General features: G+C 52.7%; 1 protein-coding gene across 7 annotated transcripts in view; it reads right to left on the bottom strand.

Annotated features, from left to right (window-relative positions):
- GRIK4 (glutamate ionotropic receptor kainate type subunit 4) overlaps window positions 1-25,575 on the bottom strand; it is a 428,651-nt gene that overhangs the window by 318,402 nt on the left and 84,674 nt on the right. The window contains exon 1 of one of the 7 annotated variants that reach the window (XM_032428068.1): window positions 11,388-11,867. The exons of the other annotated variants lie outside the window; for them this stretch is intronic. The gene's annotated coding sequence lies outside the window, so the exon portion shown is untranslated. Of the gene's footprint in view, window positions 1-11,387; window positions 11,868-25,575 lie in introns of those variants that run through there. 7 annotated transcript variants of the gene reach the window in all.

The following is a 25,575-nucleotide window of genomic DNA, read 5'->3' as shown; positions in this document are numbered from 1 at the left end:
GAGCACAGGGGGACACAGCAGGCAGGGAACATTTTAAACGACTTCCCAAGGCTTTCCTTCTCCACACAGACCCAAGGAGAAGCCAGCCAGCAAGGGGACAGGAAGCTAGCAGGCACCAGACGGGGAATGCTCCAGAATTGCCGAAGAAAGGTCTTCCAGCAGACCACAGCTGGCTGTCCAGCCCAGCACCCTCCACAGATCGGAGAGCAAGGGAAGAACAGCTGGGTCAGCTCCACGCTGCCTGATATCTCTCCGTAAGCTTGGATGCCAAGGATGTCTGGCATGGCCAAGTACGCCACCCCACGGGAAGGCACCCTCCTTGACAGTAACCCCCACACGAGCGATCAGGGGTAGAACGATGCGCTCACCGAAGCTGGTATAGGCCACGGTGGCATGAAGACCGTTCATCTCTTCATCCATACACTGGGCATGCGTTTATTAGGCATTGGTGGCAAGTGAGGGAAAAGCTAATATGACATGAGACACTCTTTCAAGGAGAGACAGGCACAGACATCCGTCACTGGGCACAGGCTGGGCCGGGCAGTCACACAGCCAAGACACAAAGCAGTGCTACCACTAGGCAGAGAGCTCTAGTGATGCCCTGGCATGGCCCAGGCAAGGACCATGATGCTGGTGTCGAAGGATGCAGATACACACACGCACGCATGCATGCACGCACGTGCACCCTTCACACAGACATATACTATGTACCATGTGTGCACGTACATACACACATAGCCACGTGTTCGGCATCTAAAAGGGAGGCATGGAGCCCAAGGCTCTCATAGTCCCACCAAGATCTTAACATGTTCTGAAGCCAAAAGGAAAGGGACAAACTCAGGTGCACAGCAGAAAACAAGCCTTGTCTCTGACCATCTTCACCGTCTCTTGCAGGCAAGAGGTGAGCCCTTCCTCTTTCCCCCCTCTACTGGAAATGTTTGCCAAGAACCTGAGAAGTGCCTTTACAAGCAGGGACTTCCCTCCGGGCCCTGGCTGCAAGGGCAGCCCTTCCTCTTCCTCCTCCTGAGAAATCAGACCATGAAAGGGGGGCAGTGACGCTTCAGGAAGCCATCAGAAGGGCAGGCAGGTACATCAGCTCTGCAAGGCTGGCTTCCAATCCCAGCTCCCTCATTTACTAGCTGGGGCCAAGACACTGACCTCTCAGCCTGGGCTGCCTCACCTATAAAACAGTGACGATAACAGCATCTACCTCATAGGGCTGTTGGTAGTTTTAAATGAGAAATGCGTATAAAGTGCCTAGGACAGTGCCTGGCACATAGTTGAGCCCCCAGTAAATATATTCCAAATATAATCCACAATGGCACCACATTCCTGCTACCTAGAAGCAAACAGTTCTACCGATTTGGGTCCACACATTTAATCCAGCAAAGAACATTTTCATCAGCATGATTTCATTCATTCCACGAGGATTTACTGAGCACCTAGTGTGTGGAAGCATAAGGTCTAATACGAAATGACAGTGTCCTTGTCCTTGAAGCATTTATGAATCATAAAAAAGAAACCCACCTGTGGCCTGCCGAGCTGTACACACACACACACACAATCGTACACACATATATATGCATATGCACGTACCACTGTGCAGACACACAGAAACACGGAGCCCCTGAAAGTACTATTATCCACACTGTGTGACCTGGTAGTTATGAGTCTAGGCAGGCGGCGGCAGAGGAATGACTACACTGTTTCTAGAAGAGGAAACTGAGGCTCAGAGAAAATAAATGTCTGGCCCAAAGGCTAGGGGAGGGGTGTCCCGGGGACTAACGTTACTGGGCACCCATTCTGCGCCATGCGCGTACGGGTGACTTAGCCCCTTCCGTGTGCTTCCACCATCTGGTCCCACAAAAACCCTCTGAGGCCCTCATCAGAACCCTCCTTCCTGCAAAGACGAAGAAAGAGAAACTCAGCAAGGGTAAGTGATTCTCCAAGGATCACAAAGCTAATAAGCGACGGGCCAGGATGCAAACAGTTTGTCTGACTCAGACCCACCAGCTTCTCCCACGGGGCCAGAGAAGATTTAGTACGTGGCACAGTTCTGATTAATTGTAGCCTGTCTGGCTGCAGGCCCAGCGGCCGGGGCTCTGACCTTCCACGGAGCCTGGTGGTGGGCCTACTTACTACGCACCCGGCAGTGCGCTCTGAAGGGCAACACCAAGTCCCTGCAGTTCCTCGCGCACTCCCTGCAGGGTCCCACCTAGGGGCCTTTGCATGGGTCCTGCCCTTTGCCTAGAACATTCTTCCCCCAGAAGACTGGCACATGCCTTCACCTTCTTCTGGGCCTTGACTCTCAGTCTCCCAGTCTCGGGAGGCCTTCATCCTCCCCATCCCACTTTTCCTTTCTTCCCATAACACCTACCACCTCCTAGCTTATTATGTAATTTGCTGACTTCTTTATGTTTCTTATTTATATGGGTTGCCCCGACACATGCTTTCTAAAATGTAAGCTCCCCAAGAGAAAGAATTTGGTCTCCTTTGTTCCTCCATACAGCAGGCACTCAATAAAGGTGCTGAACGAATAGGAGAAACCTCTGAACAATAAATGGGTATTAACGTTGCACACTCAGAGTGCTGAGGCCGTGTGTATTCTGGGGAGGGGGCTGTGGCCAGCAGGAGTTTCCCATATCTGCTGGGGGAAGGGCAGCCTCAGGAGCATGGAGATCGGAGGACTGCCTATTGATTACAGTGACAATTCAGACACAAAGGCAACATTAGAAGCTCCCTATTTACAATGTTCTGACAGCAAACAAGATGGAGTGAGAAGAAGGGCATCAGAGAATTTCAAGGCGTTCTTGTCCAGGATACAAGAACCCAAGGCCATGTCAGAACCCAGCTGAAGCCAGGAAGCCAGGCTCTGCTTATCAGCACACCCTGAAGGGACACGAACACGGCGAAGGGCCACGGGAATGGTGGGTCCTCACAGCCTGGAGAGTTGAGTCAGGGAAAACCAAACTCTTGGTGAAGACAGATCCCAGAATCTCCATGCTGCAAGGGACCTTGGAAATCACCTAGCACAGGCTCCTAAGCTCACAGATACAAAAATGAGGCTCGGAGAGGGAACACTGACTTAATCGAGGTCAAGAATTGGTGCCTGAGCAGGTTCTAAAACCCAAGTCTCTTGACTGCTTGGTCAATGCCCTTTTCATGTAGTATTCGCTCATTAAAATGTTTCAGGGTTTTTTTGTGTGTTTTTTGGGGGTGGTTTTTGGTGGGTTTTTTTTTTTTACTGTCCTCCACAAACCAGCGCTGCACTAGGTGCTGGGAACCAAGACACGATGCAGAACAGATAAACACACAGGCAGCCATCAAATTCACATATAAAGTGCACAGTGTAATCATGGAGGAAGTGTGGCCTGGTTGCCGTGGGAACACCGGGAAGGGGTCCGCATGCCACAGTGGGGGCATCAGGAGGACTCCTCAGAAGCAAGAATGTTTAAGCTGGAGTAGTCAGAGGGAAGGGGAGCGGTGGGAGGAGGGAACAGGGGTCTTTAGGGATCTGAAAGCAGTGAGAAACGATGCCCAGAGGGAGGCAGGACCCAGACATCCAAGGCTTTGGCAGCCATGCTAAGAGATTTGAATGTTATCCTAAGGGTAATGTGAGCCACTGAAGGGTTAGAAGTAAACGAGTGACATTATCAGAATTACTTATAGAAAGATCACTCTGGCTGCAACCTGAATAGCTTGAGAGGGTTTAGTCTGGAGTCTGGGACTATCAGCTGGATGGGCGTGCTGGCCAGAGACTAGGATGATGTGAACTAACGTAGAGACAGTACAGAAAGAGGCATGTTTGCATTTGAGACCGTTTTAGGAGGTAGGGCTGACAGTGATCAGACCCAGATCGTGAAGAAACCAGAAGGAAGGACTACTCTAGAAGAAGGCGTCTAGAATGAGCACCTGTGTGGATGCTGGTGCCACCAGGGGAGAGACAGGGGCGGCCAGGTAAGGGTGGGGCTGGGGAATGACACCCCACCCCAGGAGAACAGAGGAACCAACAATCAGGAGGAAGGGACAGCAAACCTCGAGATGCCAAGAGCACCTGTAGTATGCATGTCGAGCAAGAAGAGAGTAAACAGCAGGCCCTTGAAATCCTTCCATCTAGAGCTCAGACCATTTGGGCCTAAGCTCAGACCATTTGGGCCAAGGTCACCTTTCCACCTGTCCGTGATGCTCCCAATTCAGCGGAGCCTTTGGGTAGGTGTACTTCATAGCCTGTGACTTCTTCCCCAGGGGCTGACCCTCTGCTCTTCTAAGGTCAAGGGGCCATCTTGGAGAGGAAGAATGTTCACAAAGGCACAGAAAGTTGTTTCTCACTCCTGAAAAAAGGCAGGCCCCTGCTTCTCATGCCACTTTAGAAGACACAATTGAGAGACAGCAGAGCGTGGTAATGAAGAACGCAGACGCTGGGGACAAATTCCAACTCCACCACCTTGACTAGCTGTGTGATCTTGTGCAGGTTACTTAACCTCTCTGTGCCTTGTTGCCCTTATTAGGAAAATGGGGTTAAAAATATGTGCCTTTTCACAGACCTGTGAAGGTTAAGTGAATTAACATTTGTTAAAGAGCTTAGAAGAGGGCTTGGCAGACAGTAAGCACTCCATACTTGTTAAATTAATAAAAATACATGCATAACACGGGGACGTAGATGCCGTCACCTGGAACGAGATAATTGGGAGTGGGGGAGGTGTGGTTCCGCAGACCAAGGGGCCCATGAGAAAGAAGGAGCATTCTGCAGTGTGGGCTTAGAGCACTCCGGCACTCCTCACTAGGGAAAATACAGGGCTGAGCCAAATGAATAGATTAAACCAGCTTTAGCCTCAGATCACTCTGAGAAATAATTATTCTGGGTGTGGATCTTCTTCAAGAAGTTATGTTTCCTGCGGAAACACAGCAAAGGCACCCCAAATAGTTCTGATGTATGTGGAATTTGACCAGCCTCTGTGATATTAGGGGAGGTAGTCCTGTTTTATGTATCAGGCTCTCTCTCTAAAGCACTGAAATTTACAGCACATTTGCTAAGCAGCTCAGCAAAAGGTGTATGAATAAAGAATAACCTGCTCCAACAACACCGCTCAGCCAGCGAGCCTGAGAAGCTACTCTGCCCGTAGAAGAGGTTTGCCAAGCGCCGAGGTGGGGGGAGGAAAAGCCCATCCCACGAGGGCACCCTGACATTGTATTTCTACAGGCTTGTGTTCCTGCTTCTACTTTGTCACTTGCTAGTGAAAACGATACAGCCCAAACACGAGGTCACTCGCTTCCCCCGGAGATCACAGGCTCCATGCCTGTGTGGCTGTCCCCATGCCTTGCTTCCAGAAAGGAAAGGAAAAATATCTGTTCATGTGTCTGCTCTCCCTCTTGCTCCTTCTTTCTCTCTTCTCTTCCTTCCTACCTCTTCTCATTCTCTTCTGTCCTTCATGACTCCTCCCTCCCAGCTGGCTACCAAAGGCCTATGTCCAGAGCAGCCCAGAGCATCAGGGCCCTCCGAGACACAGAGGGGGCAGAAGCTCATTTTGCATCAGTTTAGTCTCTGGGTCTTTGTGAAACTTCCAGAGAAGTTTGCTCCTACCCAGCCAGACACCTCTGACCACGGTCCTGGACTCATCCCATTCTCAGGGACACTCAGGACACTCGGCAACACTGTCTCTAGGGAGGAATCCTGGTTGGTCCCAGGACACCCCAGTACAGCTTTTTTTTTTTTTTAAAGATTTTTTTTTTTTTTTTTTCAGAGAGAGGGACAGCGGGAGAGGGAACACAAGCAGGGGGAGTGGGAGAGGGAGAAGCAGGCTTCCCGCCGAGCAGCGAGCCCGAGGTGGGGCTCGATCCCAGGACCCTGAGATCATGACCTGAGCCGAAGGCAGACGCTTAACGACTGAGCCACCCAGGTGCCCCCCCAGTACAGCTTTCTTAAGCTGCTTTTCTTAGACCAGCTGGTATAAAGACCAGCCCCGGGCAAAACTGTGATCTACATAAAATCTGTTCACTCATTCATCCAACCAACACTTCTGAGCATCTACTCAGTGCCACGCACTGGCCTAGGAGCTGAAAATATTACTGCTCAACAGTCCTGCCCTCATGGAGTACTACAGAGTGCCATGGCGGGGGGGGGGGGGGGGCGGCAAACACAGGGGCACCAAAGCTCCCCTGGAGATGGAAGTCAGAGGAGGGTTCCCAGGAGAACACCATCTCACTAACCTGAGATGTAAAAGAGAAATAAGAAAGACATGTCCAAGAATATTCGAGGCATCAGGGTTCATGAAAGTCAAAAACTGGACTTCCCAACGTCCACCAACCACAGAATCGATAAATTGCAGTATGTTCACACAATGGAACACAGCAATGAAATGAACAAACTATAACAACATGGATGAATCCCACAAAGAGAACGTTGAACAAAAGGAAGCCAGACACAAAAGATGCATGCCGTATGATTCCATGTTCATGCGCTTCAGAAAGAGGCAAAGCTTATCTCTGGTCCTGGGAGTCAGGACACTGGAGACCTTGGGGTCACGGGGACCAGTGGGGGGTCCGAGTGGGTCAACTGTGCAGTTTCTCAACCCAGGTGTTGGATATAAGGGTGTGTTCACTGCAAAAAATCGAAGTTGTACACTTATGATTTCTTCATTTGTCGGTACACTGGATAGACTTCCACCAAAAAGTTTACATTTAAAAAAAATTTTAAGGCAAATAAGAGATAAGCTGGCAAAGCAGAGAATCTGCTTGTCTTCAAAGCCCTTGGCGCCGTTCTTTCACTCGCTCTCAGTCACCCAAGTGACCCTATGCCTCTTCCAATCTGCAACGTACCTCTTCATCTACAGTCACACCAGAAAGCACCAGATTAATTAATTCACACTAAATTGTCCATGACTAAAAGCAGTTCAACAGTATTACCCCTCCCTGGGGGAGTTCCTTTTTGATAAAGCAGATTTGCCTGAGCTCCAAATAGTAACCACTGCCAGGCAGGAGCAGAGAGATCTAAGCGGTGGGGCGGTGGGCACCTCCCCAGCACCTTCAACGCACCTGACGCCATCGCTTAATCCAAAGGCCGTGGGACATGCTGAGCGTCCTGCTTCTTCCTGCAGCATGAGCCACAGTGGGGGGAGGCACCTTTTGCAGGGGCCCTGGGGTCAGCCCCAAGGTAAGGAGAGTCGGCGACAGAAATGTACAGATGGGGACTTGGCGGATGTCATGGGTGTGTCCGTGCAAGGCTTGCCAGGGACTCTGCAACTTTATACTGCCAAAGAACAAACAGGATTTTGACCTATAGCTCTTAATTTACATAGCTGATTGGGTGTACTTTGGGCAGCTCTATCGTGTTTCTAAGAATTATCCAAATATTTCCCCGATTCTGAGCACGTGGGAATGGTTAGGTGTGTGATCTCTGACAAAAACTCACAGCAAGCCGAGCAGGAGCCAGATGCATCGTGGGGACCAGCACCTAAGGCTTCCGTGGGGACTGCTGCTGGCCACACCTTGCTGCCCACTGCTGGCCTCCCGTCTTCTCAGTCCTGAAAGCAAACCCCTTGGGCTGCTCGAGGTCCCCGGGTCTCACTGCTCCGTTTTCTCCCAGGCTTGGCTCGGGCAAGGAGACTGGCAGAGAGGAGAGAGAGAGAAACCCCTGGCAGTGGGGAATCGCCCCCTCCTGCTGCGAGGGTCTCATGAGAGCTTTGGAGAGGAAACTCTCCCGAGCTCCTGACTTTGTTCCCAAACCCGCTGTCTCCAGATCAGTGGGTTTTCCAGACATAGCAACAGGTCCCCGGTCTGACAGACTCTGCCCTGAATAGGTCCCCAGGGGAACAAAGACTCTCTCTGAAGTGCCTCTTGGGGAAGACAGGCTGGCGGGCCAGGCGTCTCGCACCTGGGAGGGCTCTTTCCAGAAGGGCCAGCCGGCTGGGGCAGGACCCTTGAGGGAGGAGGAGACTCTGTGTGACAGGTGGAGGCCTCTCCGGGCTCCCTCTGCTTCTGCCTGGGAAGGTGGGATTCACCTCCACCTTCTGTGGGCTGTGGGACCTCAGACATGGCCCTGGTACGTAGTCGGGTGTCAGTGAATGTTAGTGGTCATGTTCCACGACAACCACTCGAACCACCTTAGAGAGACAGAGAGAGTGCCATCAAACACAGGGCACCAGAGTCTACCTCTTGCCATTTATTAGGGGACTTATAAACATGTCAGGTACCACTCCACGTACTTCGCATACATTATCGCTCTGAAAGGCGCGTCTAAAGAGCCCCATTTAGAGACGGGGTTCGGGAAGGTGCAGAATAAGCAGCAGAGCTGCTGCTCTGACCTCACAGAGCTTTCAAGCGGAAGCAATGGGGTCTGAACCCACAGTTGGCCACCTCCAGAGCCTGCACTGCTCCCCGCGACACTAGCTGTCCCTAACCCTCACGTGCTCCCAGCTACTCAGCTGCATAAGCAAAGAGGCTCACAGTGACCTTTCTGCACATCCTCATGGTAGATGTTCTGCAAGTGGGGCACTTCTCCCAAAAACATCTCCAAACCCAGCCATGCTTCCTTTCTGTCTCTGCTTGGCTCCCCCGAGCAACCACCACGAAGCCAGCAGAGGGGAGAGAAGTTTGCATACCCTCTCCCAGCCCTGCCCACTGCAGGCCCCAACACAGCCCTTCCCCTTTCCCCTAGGAAACACATTTTCACGTCCCTCTTTACTTGGAAAAGCTATATCAGTACAGTTTTAATGCTTAGAATTTCTCTCTTAAATAATAAAAGTTAACAGCCTCTCGGGTCCCTACTTGAACCCCACCGACAGGTGCGGCAGCCTAACTTCAGACACGGGGTCATGTGCTGAAAAGGACTTTTCAGACCGATACACGCAAACACACACGGGGCCATTCCCGAAGACGGCCTGCTCTCTGCTCCTAATCAGGGAGGGCTGCGATTCCTGAGACTGGCCCCCCCAGCTGCTACCTCTCTGATTCAGGGAGCTGTGCAAGCCCAACACGGCTGCAGATATTTAAGCACTTTAAATATGCCAATAATGATAATTACCCTGCTGATGGCATTTCATCCTAAGTGAAGGCTCAGGCCAAGAAGACTGGGAAATCGCTGTTACCCCACAGACAGTGCCCTTGGCTGATGCTCATCCTTGCCACTATGCTGGTGGCCCCTTGGACAGTGGTCACCCACGGCAAAAGGCAAGGCACTTAGAGCCGGGGGACAGAGGTGCCACCATGTGACTGCATGCCTGAGTGAACCAGGTGACTTCTGGGTCTCCTCATCTGCGAAATAGTGGGCCTGCCTCCCGGGTTCTATGTGAGGAAGAAGGAAACCACGTGGGAACTCTACGAGGGTTACAGACAGGAGCAAGGAATAAGGCATTAGCAGCAACTCCCCCAACCCAGGTGTCCCTCAGCAATGCCCCGTTCCCAGCACACACAATGAAGGTGCCCGGGGGCCCTGCAGAAAGGCCTGTTCACCATGAACACACGGAGGCCTCTGGGGGCTGCCAGTGGTAGTGCAGAGGGCTATAGGGGACTGGGAATCCCCAACGGAGTTCAGCAGGAGCTTCCCCCACCCCGCCCCCGGGACTCGCCAGGCAGCGCGACTTGAACACCATTCCTGAAACACCAAAGTTCTCGGCAAGATGAACAGGGGGCGTAATGAGCACCGGGTGTTACATGCAACTGATGAATTACTGAATTCTACATCTGAAACTAATAATAACACTCTATGTTCACCAGCTGAATTTAAATAAGTTAAAAAATAAAAGATGACCAGGGGGCAGGCAGGAGGGGGGAGGGACCCTCAGGAAAGGAGGGACAAGTTTTAGACCTTCCATGGCCTAGAGCTAACCCGGAGGTAGGACTGGCCCACATAGTGGTGCCCTTGGCAATGAGCATGGAGTTCTAAGTGGCTCCAGGATTCCAAGAAGGCATGCTGCAGCTTGAAAATACGGATGAAGACACAGAATGGAGATAAAGAGGACAGAATGGGAGCAGCTGGGTACTGAAGCCCCCCCAGGAGCTCGGTCCTTTCCATCCTTCGTCTCACTTAATCCTGCTAAAGCTCTAAGATGGCTTCTGCCATCTCTATCCTTCCAGATGCAGAAGGCTGCCGAGGGAAAGACACGTGCCCCCGGCAGCTGCTGGACAGCACATGACGACGCTGGACTAGTCGGGGTCACCCAATTCCAAAGCCCACATCCTCACGCCCCCACCCACCCCACCAAGCTCCAAGGCTGGGGCTCCAGGCAGATGTGTCCCTCTTACAAGCCCACCTAGATTCTGGGAGCTCTGGGGTCAAGAGGAATAGGAGACAGACCCTTATCCTCAAAGAGCTTTCAGAAGAATTTGAGAGACAAGCCCAAGACTCATGAGGCAATCATAACAATCAGCTCTAAATTATGAGAAAATTAAGAGTTCACAAAAAGAATCCTCTTCAAACTCTCATGACATCAGCGGGGAAGACCTCTCCTGACCTCATGGCCCCCCCAGAGGCTTCCGCCCTCTCCCTCTCTCCTCTGATGGCAGGGTTGCTGAACTTACCAGGCTGGTCACATCTCTTCCTGGACCCCACCTGGCTCCCATCCCACTCTGAGGCCTGGCCCCGGGTAACACACAGACCCACCCTGTGCCTCGATGGCCGAGCCGTGCACTTGCAGCCTGACCACTCTGAGCGTGGCCTAGGGACAAGTGGCAACGGCGTCACCAGGGAGCTTGTGAGAAATGCACCTCCTCAAGCTCCATTTCAGAGTCCTACTGAGTCAGAATCTGCCTTCTGACAAGGTCTCCAAGTGATTCATGAGCAGATTAAAGTTTGAAAAGTGTTCTGGAACGCCCCACCAGCCTCACAGCCAGCACTGTCAGAACTGGAAGGCATGGTGACAATGCGAGAGCAGACATGACAGATGACACGTTCCAGGTGCTGTCTCGGAGTCCCAGGCGCTCTGTGCATCTCTACCAATTCCCACAGAAGCCCGGAGTGGCCGGTGCTGGGATGATTCCCATTCTGCAACAGGAGAAGTGAGGCAGAGACCGGCTAAGCCACCTTGTAAAATGACAAAGCTGGGACCCGGAGCCAGACCATCCAATGCTCCCGGCCCCTGCCGCGTTCTTTCCTGCAGAGGTAGGTAAGAAGCAGAGCGCTTCTCCAAGAGCTCGGAGGTCACCTGGGCACACGTTCTCATCCTACAGATGAAGAAGCAGGCCCAGCAAGAGAAGGGGCCCTGCCCGAGATCCCACAGCCGAGACCCCAAAACCCTGGTCGGTGTACTTCCCAGAATCCTACACCGCCCTTCCCCAGCATCCAATGGTGTTGCACGAAAGGGCCTGGAGTAAATCCCTAGCTCATTTGTCTTCAACGCGATGTGGACTCATGGACCATAACACAAGCTCGCTCCTGAGAGTCTCTCCCTTACCTGAAGCTCCCGAGACAGGGTCCCAGCCACCCCGAACACAGCCCGGCGCCCGGGGAAGAAGAGTCAGGAGCCGGCTTCTCTTCAGATGCAGCGCAGGGAAGGGTGGAGAGGGCTGCGAGCTCAGAGCCCTGGCGGAAGTATTGCTTCAAAGTCCGGACTGTCCCCTCTTCCCAGCGGGCTGCCAGGAGCACACACAAGCGAAGGAGATTCTGATTCACCGTTCTTCTTCAGGCACATTTCGATTTCTTTCAGAAACACTCTCAGAAGAGCATCACAAAGTGGCCAGGCAACCTTTTCAGCGAAAGAGCAGGCCCCGGGAGGCCTGGCTTGCCCACTCCCGAGGGGCTCAGCTCCCACGTTGGGGCTGCAGGGCCTTCTGCTCACCCCAGAGGCTGACAGGTGAGCGGCAGCCGAGGGCCAGGGCCCTGACGGGCTGGAAAGAGGAGTGACTCTGCAGCCTGTGACCCTCCCAGGGAAGGGCAGAACGAGCTCAGTGGACTCCTAGACCCCGGCTGGGAAGGGCAGCCGCCCCGGGCCCCAAGGCGGCCCTCCCACCAACACAAACACCAGGTGCTTTTCATGTGCAGGCGGGGCCCTCTGCACCTGGGTCCACAGCGGGTCCTGCAGGCTCATGACCCTGGATTAACACCAGGACCGCCGGGACGGGCCCAATCAGCACAGAGGCCTCTGGCCTGGTGCAGACAAAATGTCAGGCTCCAGAGGGGGTGGGCAGACGCTGCCTCTGAGGGCAGACCAGCCCCCCTCTCCTCGCAGAAGGCCAGCTCCCCAGCCGCCCAGCATGGAGGGGGACGCCAGGGAGGTAAAGGTGGCTGGGGCTGTCAAGACAAACAGCATCGGCCTCGCAGGGAAACTTACTTTCTGCCGGAGAGGACAATTGGAGCAGAGCAGGAGGGAAGCTGGGTTTAATTCACCCCTGCTTGAGGTGCTCTGGCCTCCTCTGCTTGGGGGGAGGGGAGTGGCCAAGGGCCTGAGTACATAAGGAGGTGCATATGTGGCCCAGAAGAGAGCCGTGGGGAGGCTGGGAGGGCACGACTGGGCAGAGGGCGGACAGCGGCACCGGCGGTCCTAGGAACGGAAATGGCCTCCATTTCCTAAAGGTGTGCGTCCTCTGGAGCAGCTTGGCCCCACGTGCTCGGTAGTTTAGTTCACCGAATCCTCAAACAACCCTGTGAGGTAGATATCGTGATTGCCCCCATTTTTCAAATGAAGAAACTGAAGCTCACATAGGAAGGTGACTGGTCTGAGACCACGTGGATACTCAGTGGTATAGCCAGGATGCACACTCAGATCACCAACCACTACCCTGAACCCGTTCTGTTCTCACCACATGCTTCCGACCTTTCCCACCTCTCCAGATCCCCGCGATCGCCCAAGGCCCACCTCTGGGCCGCCTCCTCCACGTTGCCCTCCTTGACTCCACCCAGGCCGGAATGGCTACACCCCCCTCGGTGCCTGCACGCCCTATCTGACCGCCTTGTTGGGTAGTTACTTCATCTTCCTGACCAGACTGTGAGTTCCTAAGAGGGCAGGAGACATGTTCCTCACACTCGGTGTCCTAGCATAACGTAAGGCACACACAGCTTGCTCAATAAATATTTAAGGAAGGAAGGGAGGGCGGGAGGGAAGAGGGATGGATCTTTTCCTGAAACCCTCTTTACCTCACATTTATTTTTCATGGTATAGGAAACAAAAACGAGAACTGAGTGTAGGGCTTCTCACCCTTTCTGGAGAAGCCTTCCACCCCAATAGCTGACGAGGCTGCTTTTACCCTCAGGCCCTCCTGGGTCCGTGGAGCGGGCTTCCGCAGGACCCTTTGGAGCTGCCCTCTCCCGTCCTCCTCCATCCGGCGGTGACAGGGACCAGTGCAGGGGCGAGCTGGCAATCTCGGTGGCATCGTGGGCTTTTGCCCCACAAGTCCCTCTCTGCACAGGCTATATGTTGTCAGGGGGATGCTGGGAGCCCAGTTCCCGACTTCGGGGGACCTACGATCCCCAAGGGAAGCTCTTACCCAAAAGGGCACATGGCCGTCAGAGAGGCCCAATGAACAACAAATAAACAGGTTTTCAAGAGTCAGATTCCTTATTTCTGCCAAGGGAACGGGCAGCTGAGAGGCAGTGAGTAGTGTCGGGGGTAGCTGGGGTCTCCTGATGCCACGGACTGAAGATCTATTTCTAGGGCAAGAGTGATAACTCCTCTAGGCCGGGAAGAAGACAACACTCAGATCCACAAACAGCCTGGCCCAGAGATGTCAGATGAAAGGCCAGGGGATGAAGACAGAGTCCACTCACCCTCCCTCCACCTACCAGCTCGCCAAGCCTCTGACTTTCTCCCCACATCTGAGCCATCTTTCTAGCACCCCTCCATGGGGCATGCCCTCGCTGCCCCCAGCCTTCTTCAACACCCCTGCCGCAGGCTGCCTCTACGCCCCAAGGCCACACTCTTCAAACGCTTTCACGAGCTTTGCCTCTTACCACCTCATCACGAACATCCTAGGCCCATTTTGCAGACAAGGAGACTGAGGCTCGGGGGAAATAAGGGGCATAGCAATTGCTAGCAGCACCCTGACACGAGCTCGGGAGTCTTCTTTGAAGCATGCCTTGACATTTATTCTTCAAGGAGTATGTTATGACCCGAAGAATGATTTCATGCTGGAACTGGGGAGTGTGCAGCCTGATGGGGGCCGCTCTTAAGGGCCCCTCTCCACTTGTCTGGCTCAGCTGCTCCAGCCGGGACTAGTCAGGCCCTCACACACAGCTCCAGCAGGTGCCCCCAGGCCACAAGCTCGTGCTGCGTGTAGCCCAGCAGCCGAGAGGACAATAGCTTGGCTCCAACAGCGCCTGCCCCTCAGGACAGGTGTCCTTTCTCCCCAGGAGGTGACTTGGGTTTGGGAGCTGCCGGGCAGCCCTGGGGCTGTGTACAGCAGATCACTGAAGGACTGACGGGGCCTCAGTTATACAAAGCAAGCAGGCAGGAGGTGAGGACGACAGGGAGGCGGCTTGGCGCAGCTGGTCCTGCAGGCCTCATCCCACCGCCCAGCCTGGGGCTCTGGGAAGCAAAGGGCCGACTAGGAGCAGGAAACAGAAGAAGAGGATTCTCTAAAACTGGAGGGAGGGAGCAGAGCCCGCCTGTCCCACCGCAGAGAGGCAGGGAGACGGGGTTCACAGAGCCAACGAAGGCAGAGCTGGGGCTAGAGCTCAGCTTTATGGCTCTCAGTCCAGTGCTCTCCCTGCACGGAATGTGCGCCTTCTCCTCCGGGGAAGACCGAGAGAGCGAAGGTTTCCATCTCATGTCGGTTTTGTGAGTAAATGGCCAGTGTTACGATTTCTGATGAATAAAGAACTGGATTAACTTAAGCTCCATAATGTGCATTCACCCACCAATATGAGCGAAACACCTACTATGTTCTGCCCTTGGGGATGCGGCAGTAAATAAGCTGGACTACAATGCAGATGGCCACTGAACCACACAAGCCCAGATGCACCCCCAGGTCCCGCCCAGGGGCTCCCAAGACCAGATCAGCATGGACAGGGCTGCTCCCAGGCGTCACTGACTGGTGTGCCCGGAGCCTCGGGCAGAAGAGTCGCTTGAGCCTCCAGGTGTCAGGTGGCACATCAGGAACCGCGGTGCTGACCGTCTGTTTCTCACTGCTAGGCTTGGCTCTCTGCCAATCACATCAGGCAGGTGCTTCTTCAGAGCAGACTATCTAGCAAACATTCTAATCTGTTTGACCCTACAGAGGTCTGCCTAGCTGACTCTACCAGCCTTCTGGAAAAGCCCTGAACAAGGAAGAATGGGTTGAAAGGGCAGTGGGAGGCTTTTCTAGACTGTGTGGGTGCCGAGCAATGAATGGACAGCAGCTTGGTCACTCTTGAGATCTGATCCGAATGGGGGTTCAGACGGATGGATGGACTGAACGAACGCTGGGGGTCCTTAGGGGCTCGGTGCTCCCTGGGAAAAGCCTGGCTTGAGAGGAGCTTGAGAGAGGAGCGCACCAGCAAGCAGTACTGGTCTGGCAGTGGAAAGGTACTCAGGCCACAGGACACGGGGTCCTAGAACCACTACCCTATGTGGCCCTGAGACAACACGACCTCTGGACAGTGCTTCCCAACTCACAGAAGACCTGCTGCTCTGTGTTCCCACGGCAGGGGAAACTCATTAGCTTCCTTCCAAACAAGTATCTACATCAAGTCAATTAAAGCAGGCAAAATGGCTTCAAAATCCTTCCTGGTGTCTAATCAGAGTAATTGAAACCCACTTCCCATGACTTGGTCTCTGTTCCCCTGGTGGCAGAGTCTTGCCTCAATTGTCACCAGCACATAGGGGACAGGGCAGGGAATTGAAGCCCCCTTTTGTGGACTGCCAACAGGCTCTAGATCAATAGCAGCTGTAACAACTCAAAGAGCTACTCCTACATTATATTTTTATGTGATTCCCCCAAACAAATTCTTTTTTAAAGCTTCTTTTTTGGGGGGCACTCTGAAATAATTAAAGTCTTCCCTCAAATTATCCTAGAGATCTCTTTCCATGAAAAGCCTTTAATTTCATCCTCCTTAATGTAATTCTATCCTGGCAGATGAACTTGGCTTTTCATATTTCTTCAAATATTGTGTCAGGGCCCTTAATCAGATGTAGAATCTGAATGGAAGAGGGATGGAGCAGTGTCTGTCCATCAGAGCTTGGGGCGGGACAGGGGTGGCCCCCACTGACACCTCCCCACACCCCTATAGGCCGGTCTCCCCCTGCTGACCAGTTGGTCCCCCAACATGACAATTCTACCTGGAAGTGCTGATTCACCCACCTCTCACCAAACACACCGTAGATACCGTATCTCTGGCACTCTGCTTAGAACTGAGGACGAGAAGAATATACAAGCCAGGGCAGACTTCTGTCCACTGAAACCCAGACCAAAATGTTTCCTCTACTGGACAGAAAGCTGTCGCTATTAAAAGGGGGGTACAGAAAGATCTAAAAAGAAAGAACAGCTAGGGGCGCCTGGGTGGCTTAGTCGTTAAGCGTCTGCCTTTGGCTCAGGTCATGATCCCAGGTCCTGGGATCGAGCCCCGCATCGGGCTCCCTACTCGGCGGGGAGTCTGCTTCTCCCTCTCCCACTCCCCCTGCTTGTGTTCCCTCTCTCGCTGTGTCTCTGTCTGTCAAATAAATAAATAAAATCTTTAAAAAAAAAAAAAAAAGAACAGCTAAAGAGCTGACCCATCAGCATTTCCAACGTTAGCGACAAGAAGCAGTAACACTGAATTCCTAACCTAAAAAGAAGCAGTCTGTTAATAATTGACCCACTTCTCTCTAGGCCTCCCCCGGCTCCTCTTTCCCTCCCAGCTGCTCCTGGACCATTCCCTTCTTTATTGCCCTCCGTCTCGATCTCTTTCCCAGCTGACCGCACTGTGAAATTAAAATCTATTTCTAAATATTTGTTTAATGCCAGGCAGTCTCCTGATGGCTAGTCTTTACTTTTTAACACGGGTGCATTTCACCTTACCTAAGTCTCTCTTCCACCCCATGGCCTCCCCCTCAGATCACCGGATGCTTGAATCTCTTTTTTTGTGCGGTTTTCTGAGCTTTCTTTCCGGGACAGCAGGTGGGGTGGGGACTGGCGGGCAAGAGGGGAAGCAAAGGCAGTTCCCAGTCCTGGAAGGAAGACCTGAGAGTTCCCCCTACCAACCTAGGCACTAATGGGTAAGGAGGGAGGGCTGAAATGCCAGTGATCCCCAAGACACTCCAAAAATGCAAATACTCTGGGGAGGGTAAGAGATCAAGTGTCTGTCCTGTGACGGACTTCACCCAGTTTCCTTTCCTTGCTCTGAGCCCTCTGACTCCAGAGAGGGCGCTGAGAGAACCATGAATTCTAGAAGCCAGGGTGGTCAGCACAGAGGGGTAGACAGGACCAGCCCTCCAGGAGGGCCTGTGGGCTAATTTAGAGCTCAGAGCCTGGGTGTGGGGCAAGGAGGAGACTGCTGAGGGAGGGACGGCCACTAAAGACAAAAGTTTGCTAGAGCCCGGTCTGGTGGCACCTGGTCACAGGTGAGGGGCTGCAGGGGAGACAACCCCTCAGCCCGGATTTCTGTCCATGTGGGGTCCCACACTGAAGGCCACAGAAAGGACTGGGCAGCCCATCCTTGGGTTCTCTGGAGGTGTTGCTTCCAGAGAACCCCCATGGGGGCCTCGGGAGCCATTGATGAGAGGCTGGAGCAGCACATTGAGATGTTTGGATTCCGGCATAATTATTTCAATAACAATTTAATCATTTAAAAACACTATCTGTGTTGCTCTAATGAAGAGAGAGGCTCTTTTCCACATTGTTTGTACCATCTGTGAGCAATTTTCACATTAGCCTCTTAGAATGGCAAATCAGAGGCCCTACAGTGATGTAGAAGGGTGGGGAAGGGGGAGGAGGGGAGGGGAGGGGGGAGGAGGAGAGGGGGAGGGGGGAGGAGGGGAGGGGCAAGGGGGAGGGGCAAAGGAAAGGAGGGCAGGAGGGGGCAGGGGAGAGGAAGGGGAGGGGAAGGGGGAGGAGGGGGAGGGGAAGGGGGGCTGTTGGCCAGGAGCCAGACACAAACCCTGTCCTGGGGCCAAGGGAGAGCCAGTGAATGGCGATCTGGTCCTGCCTTTGGGGTACCTCACATTCAAATGGGATAGAAGTTCCTAAAATCTGTTGGAAGGGCAAAGAAAGGCAGAATAGCCCACCACAGTGATTTTCAAACTGCGGGTCTCTGAAATCATTTAAATATTAGATTGCAATCAGTATATCTTTTTTAACGGCATAGAATGAACTGTATTGCAAAAGAAATACTGCTCACTACAGAAAGAAATCAGGGCAACCTGGACAAAGGCCAGGTCAGAGGCAAGGAATGCCCAGGTAAGCCTGTGACAGCTTGTGCCAGAGGGCAAGGAATTGTTCCTAGACTAAGGAGGTCGTATCCAATTTTTTTTTAAATTTTGTAAATATTTTAATTGATCTTTTTTAAATTCCTGTATAATTAACATACAGTGTTATATTAGTTTGGGGTCCTAATGAGCAAGGGGCTGACTGGAAGGGGCTCCCACTGGCTGAGGATGGGACAATTTGAGCTTCAAGAAGAAGAGTGAGGATAACTGATGGAGATACACTGAACCATTCACGAGTCCATAACTGTAGTGAGATAAAAGGGGGTCCCCCAAAACCTAAGTCCATGTACTAATCCTTGGAATCTGGGGATATTACCTTATATGGCAAATGGTTTCATTCAGTTAAAGATCTTGAAAAGAAGGCTGACCCTGGGCTATTAGGTGGGCCCTGAATGTAATCACCTGTATCCAGAGGAGACAGACACGCGGGGGACGGTGTGACCATGCAGACTGGAGGGATGCAGTCAAAAGCCAACGATGGCCTGAAGCCCCCGGAAGCTGGAAGAGAAGCATGGAACAGATCCTCCCCTCGAGCCTTTGGAAGGAGCACGGTTCTGACAAGTCCAGCCTCAAGAACTGCGACAGAATAAACTTCTTTCTTTTTTTTTTAATGTTTTATTTATTTATTCATGAGAGGCAGAGAGAGAGAGAGAGGCAGAGGCAGAGGGAGAAGCAGGCTTCCGGCGGAGCAGGGAGCCCGATGCGGGGCTCGATCCCAGGACCCTGGGATCATGACCTGAGCCGAAGGCGGACGCTTAACCATCTGAGCCACCCAGGCGCCCTAAACTTCTACTGTCTTAAGCCACCCAGTTTGTGGTCATTTGTTACAGCATCCACAAGAAACTAATACAATAATGAAACCCAAAAAGAGAAAGCCAAGAGCAGGGGAGGTCGGACTGCCAGAACACACAGACATAGCAGCTCAGCTCAAGAATACATCTATCCGTGGGTCCTCTGGGTTGGGCTCTGAAACATAGTTCTTGCTGTGGATCGTGTTCAGGAAGATTGAAAAACTGGCCCAGTGGCTGAGATCCTGGGCTTTGGAGTCAAAGTGCAGACAAATAACTCACTTCTGTCTCCTACAGGCTATGTGGCCTGGGGCAAGTCACTTACCCCCCTGCACTCTAGAATAAGGGCTGTGAGGATGACATGAAATCATGCACTTCCCACAGAGCCCACCACGTACCTCATCCTCAAGGAATGTTAGTAGTCGCATATTTGTTGTTATGGTTAATAATAACGCTGATGATACCAGACACATGGGGAGACAGGCACAAGCCATACCCCATGCCATGTTAATTATCACAAAGGCCCTTTGCTTCTCCAGCTGAGAAGCCTCGAGGGATGGCAGAATTGTAGAGTGAATGGACTAAATCATGCAAGCATGCACCTTCATTTCAGTGAGGGGGAAACTGAGGCCCAAAGAACATTGACTTGACCAAGGTGACGTGGTTAGTAAAATGACCATGATGGGACTGGATCTTAGTCTTTGAACTCCTAAGGCAAAGGCATGATAACTCCAACTCCCTTAACCTCTTATTTGCCCCTAGGACACCGTGGCTACCACTCCTACAGGCCTCTTTCCAGCCCAGGCCTTTGTCCCACTAGCAGGGCCCTACACAGGCCTCCTCTGTGTCCAACCCACAGGAAATCCCTTAGATGCCATGTCCATTGATTATCCGGGAGAGGGTTTCTGCGCCAATGAGCTTTCCTTGCACTGAACAAGCTCACAATATCCTATGATTACCTGTTCAAATGATTCCAATATTTCTCCCTGACAGCTCCAAGTGCCTGATCCCCTGATCCTGTCTAGCAGGAGAGCCTGCAGGCATCCAAGCAGCCAGCTAACCGGAGACAACAGGATGGACTGTGAAAAAGGCCCGACTGGAGAGAGGATTCTGAGGATCACCCGCCAATCCTCCAGACTCACCGTGGAGCCCTGGCAACACTCCTGACCTCACCCGGGACTCAGAGTGATCGTGTTCCTTTCCTAGCTGCCAAGGGCTTTGGGCCAGGCAGGCTGTGTAGACTGCTCCATGGCATCACTCAGCCAAAGAGAATTCAGCCAATCTGGGGCAACAGGGACAAGGCTAAAGGAATCCTCTTTCTCAGCACTGAGCCACCGAGCCCTGAAATAATGGCTGAGGATCCAGGTTTTGGGGTTAGGCAAACTTGGGCTGGAATTCGAGCTTTTCTACTTACTGGCTGCGTGATCTTGGGCAAGTGACTTAACTGTGGTCGGAGCCTCATTTGTAAAAGAGTGGTAATGATGTCTATTTCGCTGGACTATCATAAGGATTAAGGAGATCATGCTTGTAAAGGGCTTAGCACAATGCCTGGCACATCACGATGCCCAGTAAATGGGAGCTGCTAGAAAGAACCACTGTAGCAGTAACAATACTGTAATACTTGGCACATGGCAAGAGCTAAAGAGACACTTATTAAATAAATTGAACAAGAAGTTTTCCACAGGGCTGGGAACGTCTGCATTAGATGCTTTCTTTCCCCATCCAAAGGAACAATAATTCCTTTGAATCATCTAGTCATCCAACCATTATCAAGCACTGCTATAAACTGAATGTATCCCCCCAAAACTCTTATGTTGAAATCTTAACCCCCAATGCGATGGTATTAGGAAGGGGGAGGCTTTGGGGGGTGATGAGGTCATGAGAGTGGAGCCCCCATGGATGGGATCAGACCCATTATGGAGGCTCCAGAGAGCTCCCTTGGCCCTTCCACCATGTGAGACCGTAGGGGAAAGATGGGTCTACTGAACTTGCTGCCGCCTTGACCTCGGACTGCCAGGCTCCAGAACTGTGAGGAATAAATGCCTATTGTTTATAAGCCCCCTAGTCTATGGTATTTTGTTGTAGCAGCCCACACAAGCTCGGGTGCTGAGCTAGGTCTGGGAATACAGGGGAGAGCAAAGTGGACAGAGAGAGGTTCTCACGGAGCTTATTGAGATTCTAAACCTTAGCTGTTGAGGGGAGGGAAAGGCCATTCTGAGAATCTGATTGAAAGTTTCAGACTCTCTTCCAGAAAAACACACATCACTACATATACGTAACATTTCACCAACATTCAAGGGGCTCAGAGAAGGTGGTCAGTGAGAATCTCTGTCCTAGGTGAACTTTGTGCTCCAGCCACACTTGTCTACGACCACCCCTGGAACCCCTCCTGACCCATCTCACGGAGGCCGAGAGGAGCCTTCAAGGAACCCCAGAGCCCCGTAAAAACGGCCTGATGCGGTGGGGGATACTGGAATCACTTGCCCAGGTCATCACAGTGTATCTCAGGCTTGTTCAGAATAAGAGAAGCTCATTGGTTCACTGCCTGGGGCAGAGAGTTATCTGGTAAAACTCCGAGCAGCCCGACCCCATGTCTGCTATCTGTCTGCTCCCTCAAGCTATCCACTTGGCTTTACCTGCTGGCCTTGGGTCTCTGACCACCCTTGGGCAGGGGTCAGTGGCTCGTGCTTGTCCATCTCCAGTCCTTCTCCTGCCCACTCAAGGCTCTGCCTCCCATCTAGAACACGGGCCAGAGCTGCTCACTGTTCCCAGATGCTTGTTCCAGACCTAGCCTCATTCCCCCCAGCTCATCCAAGATGGGCAGGGACGAAATCCTGCCATGAGGACTTTGCTTCTGCAGTTGCCCTAGAGAGGAACCCCCACCCCTGCCTCTCCCTCACCTGGGTAAATCCTGGGGAATTTTCACCTATATCCCAGTCTGTGGTACTCTCTTCTCTTCTGTATTCATCTTCCATGGGGGCCGGGAACACTTACACATGTCCTGTCTCTACCCATAGGAGCTAAGCCCCTTGAGGGAAGGGTCTCCGTCTGATCTACCTTGGGCTCCCCCAGAGCCTCGCACAGTGCCAGGCCCCTAACAGGTGCTTGGTTAATGTTTCGGTCTTCTTTGGGAAAGCAGAGACTACGGGCAGAGAGGGCTGGGTTGAGGGCAGGCTGGGGGGCTGAAGAAGACACTCAGGCATGCTAGCTGAGCCCCGTGCCCTCAGGCTGAGGCCCCGTAGGGGCCAACCTCCAATTCCATCCACCATGGCTGAACAGCTTAGGGTCAGATCTTCTGGAACAAAGTAGCCAGCTTCCATCTGATGGGAGAGAGAGCTCATAATGGCTCCTTGAGGGCCATGTCTCTCATAGCCAATTTGAAAAAACAATCTAATGGGCTCTTCCTCAGGACCCCCTTATGCAAGCTCTGTTCTCCAGTGCTGTCTTTATGACTGAGCTCTGGCTAAGCTGTACCTGGGGATCCCTCATTGAAGGGGTTACTGACCCAGAAGCCCAGCGGGTACAATCCATCATGTCTTGGTCCATTCCACCAGCCCCTCCTTTCCTGGGGCTGGCCCACATTCCAGTGGCTCAAATCTGGCTGTGTCCACAGACCTTCTCCTCCCCAACTACACTACACATGCACAGGTCTCCACATTTTCCCTCTGCCCCTTATCCCCATGAAGATCGATGGCCAGCAGTTTTTTCAAGCTCCTAGGACAGGCGGGATCCAAGGTCTCTGGGACTGTTCTAAGGATCCTGGGTGCTTGAACTATCAGCTGACAGATGGCTGTGACCCAAGGGAGACCTGCGTCTAAAATCAGCTGTTAACCCGCCTCCCTCTGTGTAACCCAGTCACATCCCACGTCTCCCCGACTCCTGGGATCTGAGCGCTAGAAGGGATACCAGATTCCATTACTTATGAAGAAACTAGGGCCCAGAGAAGAGAAGTACAAGAACATACAAGCAATTAGCGGGATTTAAATCAAGATCTCCTACTCCAGGGCTCCTCAGCTGTATGATTCAAATGAAAACTGAGCACCCAATTAAAGAGGACCCTGGGGTCCCCTGTCTGTGAGCTACAATCCTGAAGCCTGATGGCAGAGTCACTGTAGCAGGCCCTGGGGGCTGAGAGTGCCAGCCAGGCCCAACAGGTAGAATGTGTTCCTGAGAGGTCTCCAGGGGCTCCCTGGGACAAAGGGAGTGACAAGCAGAAGCTGGTATGGCTGGGCTTCCTGGACTGGAGGAGAAAGGGGGCCCGGGCAGCTGCCAGGCCCTGCCAGGCAGAGATAAATTCATCAAAGGGCCAGAGGCTGGGCCATTCCTCAGAGCCTGGTTTAAAGGCAGTTGCCGTCCCTCCAGGGGCACATACCAATCAATCCATAATCCAGGGGTTAATTAATGGGCTTTTAGATGAATTCCATCTCATCTGGGTGTCTGCACAAGGAGGCCCGCAGACATGGCCCACCCACGGGCATACACCAGCTCCCAGAGCCTGAGATGAGGCGGGAGGACTGTGCAGGGTGGGACCAAGGGCCTGGTTAGAGTCCCTCATCTGCCTCTTCCAAGCAGTGTGAACGGGGGCAAATCCCTGAACCACCACACCTCAGTCACCTCAAATGGAAAATAAGCATCACAAGACCTGTTTCATGGGATGCCGCGAGAACCAAGATAAGGTACGCAGGAAAATCCTTTGGCACGGCGTCTGGCACACAGGAAGCCCTGGAGGAATGATGACTTGTTTGTAGTTTTCATAAGCCAGATCACTGCCAGGCTCTTCAGGCAACAAAAATTGTAGAAATGCTCCTAAACCTAGAGGTTAGCTGGCACCCACGAGCGAGCAGTTTATGGCCATGGGAGCTACCCTCACCCCAGTGGGCCAAGCACGGGTCCGGTCTGCAGCTCGGTTCAGAATGGCCAGGAGAAGCCGTGGGGCCCTGCCCACTGCCCCCCACACTCAGCAATCCAACGATCGGAGGCCTCCCAGCTGTGGGCATGGGCAGCTCACCTGAGAACCGTCTGGTCTCTGGAGCCCATGCAGCCCATGTACGTAGGCAGACCCCAGTGCTACAGTGTGCAGCCAGTGGCCATCGGGATACCCTGCCCATTGCTCTGCTCTCTCTCTCATACACCCAGTGGACTGGGCGCTGGGTGCCCATGGTGATAACCTATAACTGCTTTATTGTCTGCTTTCTCTCTGCTATCTTGTTTCTCAGGCAAATGACTATTTCCTGGGATCATGTCCCAAGTAACCACCTGCACTTACATCTTTACACCAGCTCTGCTTCTAGGGGAGCAAGTCTAGCACAGGGTGTGGGCCAGGCCCCGTGGTGATGGGGGTCTGTTCTCATCCCCTAGCAGAGGGAAGGGGGAAGGAAGGAAGAAGGAAGCTCGCAAGGATGTGGGAAGAGGCTTCTTAGGGAGAGGAGGAGGAAACAGAGGAGAGGGTGAACCCACCGATAACTAAGACCGAAACTGACCCCTGGGAGAAAAGGTTGTGAATCAAAGCAGACCAGAGCATTCACAGATTCCCCACTTCCAGGCTACAGCATGGCTGGCAACGTTGCCAGAGGGATTCATCAGCGCAATTCTTAAGTTCTCCAGACATCCTGAGACAATGAGTGGGGGGCATGCAGAAAGCCAACCCTGCACCAGGCTCTGAGATCATTCCCTTGGACCACATAGATGTGCATTCAGGGGCGCCTGGGTGGCTCAGTTGGTTAAGCGACTGCCTTCGGCTCAGGTCATGATCCTGGAGTCCCGGGATCGAGTCCCGCATCGGGCTCCCTGCTCGGCAGGGAGTCTGCTTCTCCCTCTGACCCTCCCCCCTCTCATGTGCTGTCTCTCTCATTCTCTCTCTCTCAAATAAATAAATAAAATCTTTAAAAAAAAAAAAAAAAAAGATGTGCATTCAGAACTTAGGAGCTTCCCTCTCCCCAGTCCTGGGGTCGCCTGCCAACCAAGGATAGAATCAGAATTTCTGTGATAGAAAGACATGGAAGACAATTCCCCCAAATCCCATGTGATACATTATTCCCCATCCATCATTTCTGCTGTGCCCTCAAGGCGAGAATAAACAACAGGTACACTCACTCAGACATACCAACGTGTGTGCGTGGGCAAATGCATGTACACATTCTCCCTCCCTCCCTCCCTCTCTCACTCTCTGGGCTGCCCTGCGCTCCTGGTCCCCTCCCCCGGGGCAAATAGCCTTGTGTATTTCATTCACACATTAGCCCTACAAAGATTAAGAGGATTAGCTCTTATCAAGAGCTTTGTATCTCCAAAGCTCTTACAAACACTAACTAATTAAACAGACACAGTCCCCTTTCCCTTGGCTGTCTTGTGTGGAAAGCGTAAGACATGAATTAACTACACCCGGGTTCTAGTCCCAGGTGGGGAGACACGTCTCCTTCTACAAAACGCAGAGAAACACAGACATCCCTCAGAGATACAGCAGGTGCGGTTCCAGACCCCCA

This window comes from Phoca vitulina, unplaced genomic scaffold, assembly GCF_004348235.1.
Source record: "Phoca vitulina isolate PV1807 unplaced genomic scaffold, GSC_HSeal_1.0 scaffold38, whole genome shotgun sequence".
Lineage (NCBI taxonomy): Eukaryota > Metazoa > Chordata > Mammalia > Carnivora > Phocidae > Phoca > Phoca vitulina.
The sequence above is the reverse complement of the archived record's forward strand: the minus strand, read 5'-3'. Positions and strand labels throughout refer to the sequence as shown.